Source organism: Rhinoderma darwinii, chromosome 3, assembly GCF_050947455.1.
Source record: "Rhinoderma darwinii isolate aRhiDar2 chromosome 3, aRhiDar2.hap1, whole genome shotgun sequence".
Classification (NCBI taxonomy): domain Eukaryota; kingdom Metazoa; phylum Chordata; class Amphibia; order Anura; family Rhinodermatidae; genus Rhinoderma; species Rhinoderma darwinii.
Window position 1 is genome coordinate 420,638,815 of NC_134689.1, and position 8,309 is coordinate 420,647,123.

The 8,309-nt window shown below is 39.1% G+C and overlaps 1 long non-coding RNA gene across 1 annotated transcript; it reads right to left on the minus strand.

Annotated features, from left to right (window-relative positions):
* Positions 1 to 2,834: 2,834 nt before the first annotated feature.
* LOC142748460 (uncharacterized) lies at positions 2,835 to 4,983 on the minus strand. The gene is made up of 3 exons (XR_012882265.1): positions 4,882 to 4,983; positions 3,653 to 3,698; positions 2,835 to 2,900 (listed from the first exon to the last, which is right to left on the minus strand). It is a non-coding gene; the product is annotated as an uncharacterized LOC142748460 (long non-coding RNA).
* Positions 4,984 to 8,309: the final 3,326 nt, after the last annotated feature.

Here is an 8,309-nt window from a genome sequence, read left to right on the forward strand (position 1 = left end):
CCATAAAATTAAAAATGGTCTTACGTTAACGTCACTTTCGCCAGGTCTCAGGATGGCTGTGCCTCTTAGAAATGCACTTTTGGCTGGGTTAAGGCTTTTTCTAAGTTTTGCTACTCTACAAATATAATCTGCATCATTAGACATTCTGCGTCAAATCTTGCGCAGCCCTAATTGTACGTCTTGATCTTGCTATTTATATCGGCCCCAAAAACTATTTCACCGAATGTGCCACTGTATGAATTCATATATTAATGGCTCGATATCTAAATTTAGTTTTGAAGCCTTTGTTCGACTTGTAGTCGTTTAGTGTGTGGAGTCTGTACAGATTCGCTATCCGGTTTTGTTTTTCTTGTAATTTTTGGATCCCCGACTAACGCTTTAGAAGATTCACCCTTGGGTTGCGGAGGTTGAAAGCTTTTCGTTATCACCCTGTTGGTTGAACGCTGAACATGTAGCGCTGCGTGCTAAAGACAGCCTTGATCCAGTAGCTTGCGTATACAGTATATTTCCAATGCAATTGGGCCCTTTTATATATGAAAATGAAATCCTAGTCGCACCTACGTACATCTACAACCCCACCCTTTACTCAGGTGTCCTCCGGCCCTCTTTACTTTATTTATTTTTATTTTTTTATCTGCTTCCACTAACATGATATGGGTATATTTGTCACAGTAGTCTTCATCCTCCTGTGGATGGCGCTCTTGTTCTTAGAATATGTCTGGTAGGATGGCTTTATTACTCCAGGATCTTTGGCCAAAGTTTATGATACCCCGGGATATAATAGTTGTATATTCAATATCTGATCTTATTATAAATGTTGGCTACCAAATCCATTTTTTTTCCCTAGTCTACTCCCTACTTTGCTTGCTAACACCTGCTATATCCTACTCTCAATCTAATATTTTGTTTACCCACCCTCCATCTCTTCCAGTTTAAAATCTCCTGCCATCTAACCCTTTTCCCCAGCACCGCTGCAACCTACCAGTTTAGATGCAGCCCGTCCCCACCATAGAGCCTGAAGCCAACAGAACTCACCTAGTTCTCCAGAAACAGAAGTCCTCTTGTGCACAAAGTTCTAAGCCACTTATTTAACTCCCTGAGCTACCGCTATCTTTCTAGTAACTCGTGCCACTCTGAGTATTACTGAGAACACTTCCCTGGAGGACCTGGACTTCAGCTTCTCCCCATGTTAGTTAAAATTGTTTAAGGAACTTTTATTAGTCATTGGTTCTGCTGTGTACCATGACCGCCAGATCTACCCCAGCCCTACTCAGCAATCTGTCTATTCAATCCACAATATGCCGAGGACAAGGTTCATCACTGCAGACAACTTGTCTGGATCCATCTTTCCTCCAGGATCAGAGACATTATAACAGAGATCCCCGCTTCCATTTCTGGAAAACCTTTCTCCAACTTGGCATATATTGTTCTGCTGCAACTGTTGAAGACTTGACTGACCTGTTTCCGATGAGTGGTCAAATCAAGCAAGAGACCACCATGTTGATGTATAACAGATCCCAGAAAATGTCAGCCAGAAACTCTTGAAATATAGTAGAAGCATTAGTCTGAACAGCGTGACTAAATACTCATGGTGGACATCCTAAGTATTAAAGGCTATCTTCCAATCGTCTCCATGTATGTGGATCAGGTTGTATGCTCCCCACAGGTCCAATTTGGTGACTATCTTGGCTCACAGGTCCTAAAAGAAATGTGATTCAGCGCTGAAAAGTCGTTAAAAGGAAAGTGTGCCTAATTTTATTGGTAAACAAAAGGATTAAATATTGTATTTAGGAGGTTTGTAATAAGTTGCCTACGCGTTTCAGACACAGCTCGTGTCCTTAGTCATTCCTTGTAGTCCGTTCTAGTGCAGGTTTCTTGTGTTTTATATCCGGTCAATTCGGCCTCGCCAGAATCGTGCTCCACAGCACCTGTGATTGACGGAAATGCGTGTGACCAGGTAATCCTTTTCAGGTCTAAATTTGACTTTGTATATCACGTATGAAAAATACATACAAGCTTGCTGATATGGGGAATAAAAACCAAAACGATAATCTTTTAGTGTGACCGGGCAAATGCGCAGTCAAAATGTATACCATATGGCCAATATTAATCGGGTGTAGACACAGCCGAAGTCCCACACTATGGTACATAATCTTAATTTTGTTTCCCATATTATTTTTTTTCCTGATACAGGAAAGCAAAACCTGTAAATAAATGAAATGGTTGGAGCGTATATTATAAGGACATCAATATTAAAGTAGCCACCATATTAATATATATAGGCTTTGTTTTGCATGTGTAAAATGTAATTGGAGTTCTAGAGCGATATAATCTAGGGATTCCCATGAAGTTTTTAGCAGAAATGGCAGCAGAAAGAATGTTAATGTAGTGGATATCCGGCATAGACTTAAATTTATAAAATGTAAACTTATAACATCTTTACATTCACAAATGGGATGTTTGGAACTTGCATCTTTGTCCCGGTCTAATCCTCAATCAGTATATTTATTACTACGATGCTTGAGACACTAAAGACGCAGGACGGTTAGTCAGAGCAGTATCGGGAAGACACATGTATTACCTGATATTTATTGGAAAGGGAGAAAAATATTGTCTTAAAATAATCCCAATATATTTAATGGTGAGACTGCATGTAATATATCTATACTAAATGTCGCTGAACATCATTACCCAACTTAATAATTAAATAAAGCAAAAAAAACTATTTATTGTAAAATTGTGGGAAAGGCCACCGCTTTATTTAACACATTTTTCACATGGCCCTGAAGTAACCACTTAACTCATTAGCATATCCTGTGATGCCGCCCACTGTGAAGCGCATGTAGGTTCTTCTCACGCATTTTAACTCTTCAGAGCCTGTCTCCGCCCTGCTTTGACATCTGAAAAACAAAAACCACAAACGCCTATGCAAAAGAAAGTCCAGAAACGGACAGGCCATAAAAGACCTGGTAAAAGAAAAGCAATGAAATTAAAAGACAGAACACAAATAACAACAATCTACCTAAAGAGGGAGGGCGGGAGGGACGTCTGCAGGTAAGAGGGTGAACTGCTCTTGACCTCAATTATTTATACGCTCTTAACCCCTTCTCTATCCCCTTAGCCACCAATCCCTGCTCCTAATTTTTCCCACACTTATCCCCCCCCCCCTTTCTCTCCCCCATCACACACAGTCCCAGGCACTTTCTCTGTTTTAGTGCCTCAAAACATGAGCTCCCTCCTGAGGTTGAGGCCGACTGGAGATCTCGTTTCAGATTATAAATCCAGACGGCCTCCCTATCTAATAACGTGTCTTAGATTGCCGCCACTCATAGAATCTTTGATTTTCTCTATGGCGTAAGTCTTGAATGAGTTAACGGATCTAATGTGGCCTGCAACTAAATGTGTCGTTGCATTTGAAATATTACTTATGTCTGGATTCCTAATCTAACAAGATGCTCCAGGATTCTATCTTTACATTTTCTGGTTGTACAACCAACCTACTTTCTATCACATACGGTGCATTCGATGACATATATAACTAGCTCGCTACTGCAGTTGATCTGTTTTTAATGGCAACATTACCGTCCCCACGAGAATCACAGAAGCCTTTGGTAGGTTTTGTGAAGGAACAATCCATGCGTGAGAGCCGCACCTGTAATAACGAGTGCTGTAACCGTGTAGTTTTGTTTTTACGTGACCTAAAAAAAGGAGGGAGAAAGCGTGTTACCAGAGGGGGCGCTCTACGTGACACTGCACGAAGTCCCTGTTTTAAGGTCGTTTCCAAATTGTCATCTTCGAACAACCTGGGGAAATATTTATACACTCTGATTTCATTAAATTGATTACTTTATTGGAGAACTAATGTTGGTGTATCTGAACTCCTGGGTGTGGAATGCTTTTTATTAAAGATTAAATCCTCTCTGGAATTGGGCCCCACTATTGATTTGGCCCTAGCCAGAGTCCGGTTCTTATAGCCCCTTTTATTCCGTCTGGATAACGGCTTTGAACAAACCAAGAATTTGTCAGACTGCAATTTCTCCAGGTTCTGGTGGTTTCACCTACAGGGGTGAATTACACGATGGCCTATTTACCACATTCGTGCCCACCTACTGTAAATGGCAATTATGCTAAATTACTCGCCTAGGTTTCCAGTGCCCAGATATTCCAAGACAGTCGGCTACCACCAACTATAATTATCTAGGTGATGGGGGCCTAAGTTTCCATATTTCCTCAACACTAATTAGTCTCCATCACAAAGGTTCTCGTAACAGAACATAAAATACTCCCATACAGGTAATGTTTTTTTTTTCCTTCGGAAGATTAAGTTCTGCAAGACTACAAGGAAGAGGCTTACTAATAATTCAAATTTACTACACAATAGTGCCGTGCAATTCAAAAGCTCTCAGATAAAAAAGATGATCTAATATACATACAATTAAAATGCATTCAGTTTATGAAAATAAAAAACAGAAGAAAAGCTTAAAGGTAATGTGTCGCTAGAAAAATTATATATTTTTTTTTAGTTAAACAGTGTATAGGTGATTAAACATTGTTCTAATTTTTTTCACGAGTCAGGAAATATTATAAATTAGTTTCTAATTTATAACATTTCCCAGCGCTGGTCATTAGATGGAGCAATTTCCAAAATTGCAGCATTGGCATGTGGTAAAGCAACCACATTGCTTTATGCTGCAAAATTTGAGAAAACTCACTCGCTCTAGTGAGCTCCCAGAATCCCCCCTCCTTTATCCTGGCTAGTGCCAGGAGAAAGGAGGGGATTGAACGGTCAAATCTCCTACACTGTGTGTCGCCATTTTTTTGAGCTAACACACAGTGTAGTAGGTTAACATACAGTAGTGTACATACACAGACCTAACTTACCTGCTCCTGCCGCCACCGCTCCCTCCGGTCCGTCCGCTCTGTCTGCTACCTCCGCTCCAAGTCCGGAAGCCGCGACCGGAAGTAGTAATCCAGAAAAAAATGGATAACCATTAGCTGCCAATCGGAAAAAAAAACGCCAAACGGGTCAAAAGTCGAATGTCAAGTCAAGTGTCAATCATTGCTTCACAACAAATAACACAGTCCCGCATAATCAGTTAACCCAAAATGCTGTACAGAAGTACTACACATAATAATGGCAGAGAAAACAAAGACCATATAAAACCCGCAACGAGGTCAATACTTCAATAGAGATAATGATGATTTTTGGAAAAAAAGTTACGTAAGACAAAGTAGTGAGAAATAGATTATGTACTCACGCTTACTGTTTCCCCTGCCATCATGTGCTATGCTAAACAAAGGACACTGCTGATGTAAAAACCAAAACAAGAAGAGTAAAACACAGGCGGCGCTAAAGTGTCCCTGGCGTCTAGGCAACCACAAGTACGGTAGCCAAGGAAAACCAAAAAGGAAACATGACACGCAGGATGGTACGCACGGAGGGAAACTAAGGAAGAGTTCACAACAGGAGAATGAAGAACGATATTAGCGAGAAACGGTTGAAGAAGGATCATAAAATTGGTAAATAATTAAAATTCATTAAAATAGCTAGAAATTAGTCAACGTAAGACAAAGGTAAAAGTATAACAATGTCTAAAAAAGGTCGAAAAATGTACCAAGGATAAGAATGTTAGTAAATGGATAGTGGTCAGCAAGGGAAACAAAATATGAAAAGATGTTTTGTAAGCAATGTGTGTAGCTAATAACCATCAAACGAGAACATTAATATTGGTATTTCGGCAGAAAAAGATCAAAGCCACATAGTAAATGTCATAACAATAGAAACGGCAACACAAGAAAAAGGAGGGTAATGTATTAGACTGAATAGAGAACAATAACATATGACCGTTAAGAGCAGGCAGTAGAAATTATTAGCAGATGAGAATTATTATTAGAGTGGATTCGGTCAGGTCATTCAGACCATTAGGATGTGGAGTCACGAGCTTATATATCCAATCATTTCCCCCCGGAGTCTGATAAATCTATTGGGTATGTCTGCCGGGATCTGTTCTATTGGGGTAACCGTTATATTATCAAAGTTACAATCATGTTTAAAAGTACAATGGCGAGACACTTTGCTTTAAAAACCCATTTCTGACATTTGATCTGTGTTTGATACGATTCCTTAGTGTTTGAGTCGTGCGTCCCACATGTTGCAGGTTACACGTACATTGCAGCAAATAAATCACAAACGTTCTTCCACAATTCAGGGAGCTCTTAATAGGGAACTTTTCACCTGTTGCTGTAGAAGAGTAGTCTGTGTGTTCTGTTTGTAATGCTAGCGCAACAAAGACATCTATTATGGCCACAGCGGAACGAGCCATTTTTTGCTGTAAGTAATTTGGGACCTTATGTTTGATACTATGTAATTTACTTGGTGCTATTAGATTTCTCAGTTTTAGCTCTCCTAGAAGTGATGGGTTTAGCAGGGAGTATTGATTTAAAAAAAAAAGGGTAATTAATAAGGATATGCCAATGTCTCTTTAGAATTTACTGCCATTGTTGAAGGAGGTAATACAATTACAATTATGTTCACCATGTTTAGTTTTTGGTTGTTGATACTCGGTGCTGTTGCTTTAATACTCAATTTGCGTGATACCTCTTGCTCTCAATTCTACGCCCTTGATTAGACTCTTAGGGAAGATTTTTTTTTCTTTAAATCTTTTGTTCTTTAGTAAAAAATACATCATCAGAAGGGTACGGAAAAATTGTTCAGAAGTGGCCAAAAGGAACTTTTATTTTTTATTTTTAACCATGGTGAATAGTGGGCACTTAAAGTCCAGGTAACTGTTCACATCAACAGTTTTTTTTTTTTTGTTTTTTTTTTTAAAGTGGGTTCTGGTTGAGAACTGACATTCTTTCCTATTGTTACATCCAAAAAATCAATCGTAGTGTCTATGTGTGAACGTAAGACCGAAAGTGTTATTATTCAAATGTTTATAAAAGCATTGGCAGCGATCACATCACCCTTCCAAACGCAGATTAAATCATCAATATATCATTTATAAAAAACAATATTATTTTTAAAATTATGTTCACCAAAAATGTAAGTTTCCTCAAATGCACCCATATATAGGTTTGCGTAAGATGGGGCAAACGGCGACCCCCATCGCACATCCCTTAATCTGTTTGAAAAAAAACTCCCTTCAAAAGTAAAAACATTGTGTATTAAGATAAATTCAATACAATCTATGATAAAATTTAGCTGCGTATTTATAAAACGGGAATCTGATGGAAGGAAGAAATGGCTTGTAAACCCTGAGCATGTGGGATGTTGGTGTATAAGGCTGATACATCAGCAGTGAGAGAGATGATGTCTGACATATTACAAGTGGATTGTAAGTCATGGAACTCCCTAATAAGCTGTGTGGAGTCTTTGAGAAAAGAGGGTAATTTGAGGAAAAATGGCTGAAGATGGATATCCATAAAGTGTGAGAGGTTATTAGAGACCCTATACCTGAAATAATGGGTTGACCCGGGGGATTCCATCATTTATGAATCTTGGGTAGGTGATACATAAACAGAACTGTGGGAAATGGGACAGTTGGAAAACCTTTTTCATTCTTACATAGTAAATTCTTACTAAAGGCTTGATCTATAAGGGCTTTGTATTCGATCTCAAAATTGGGGATCGGATTGAAGGTCAATTTCTCATAAAACCGTTTATCAGAGAGTAGCCTAAGAGCTTGATTAGTATAATCGTTTCTATCCTATATGATAATGCCACCCCCTTTATCACCAGAGCGTATTACAATGTCTTGGTTTTTCTGTAGGCTCTTCAAAGCCCTACGTTGGGACCAAGTCAGATTGTCTATGAATGAACTGGGATGCTCGATTGTTTTAAAATCATTGTTCACTAGATTGGAAAATGTTTCCAGTGCTGGACCACGGTGATGAAGGGGATAAAATGTAGATTTGGGCTGCACATTAACTCTAACGGGCATAGGGGTATCTGGTGTAGGACAAACAAGTGGAACGGGAAGGAGAGATTTCAAAATGATGTAGTAATGTCAGCTTGCGCATAAATTTGTTAAGGTCCATGAATAATTCTAAACCATCAGGGGATGAGGTAGGGCAGAAAGACCTTTTGATAGGAGACTTAATTCGTCAGAGTTAAGGGTATATTTAGACAAGTTAAAAAATTTTACTGTATCTTTTACTGTATCAGCTTGTGTTTTCTTTGACGTCAGAGGTGGGATTTTTGTGTCGGCCTCTACCCCCTCTGCACCCTCTATATCTGCTTCTAACTTTCTTTTTGATAGTTTGTGTATTTTTTGAAAAAAGGTTGTAATGGTCTGGGGTTTGGGGCT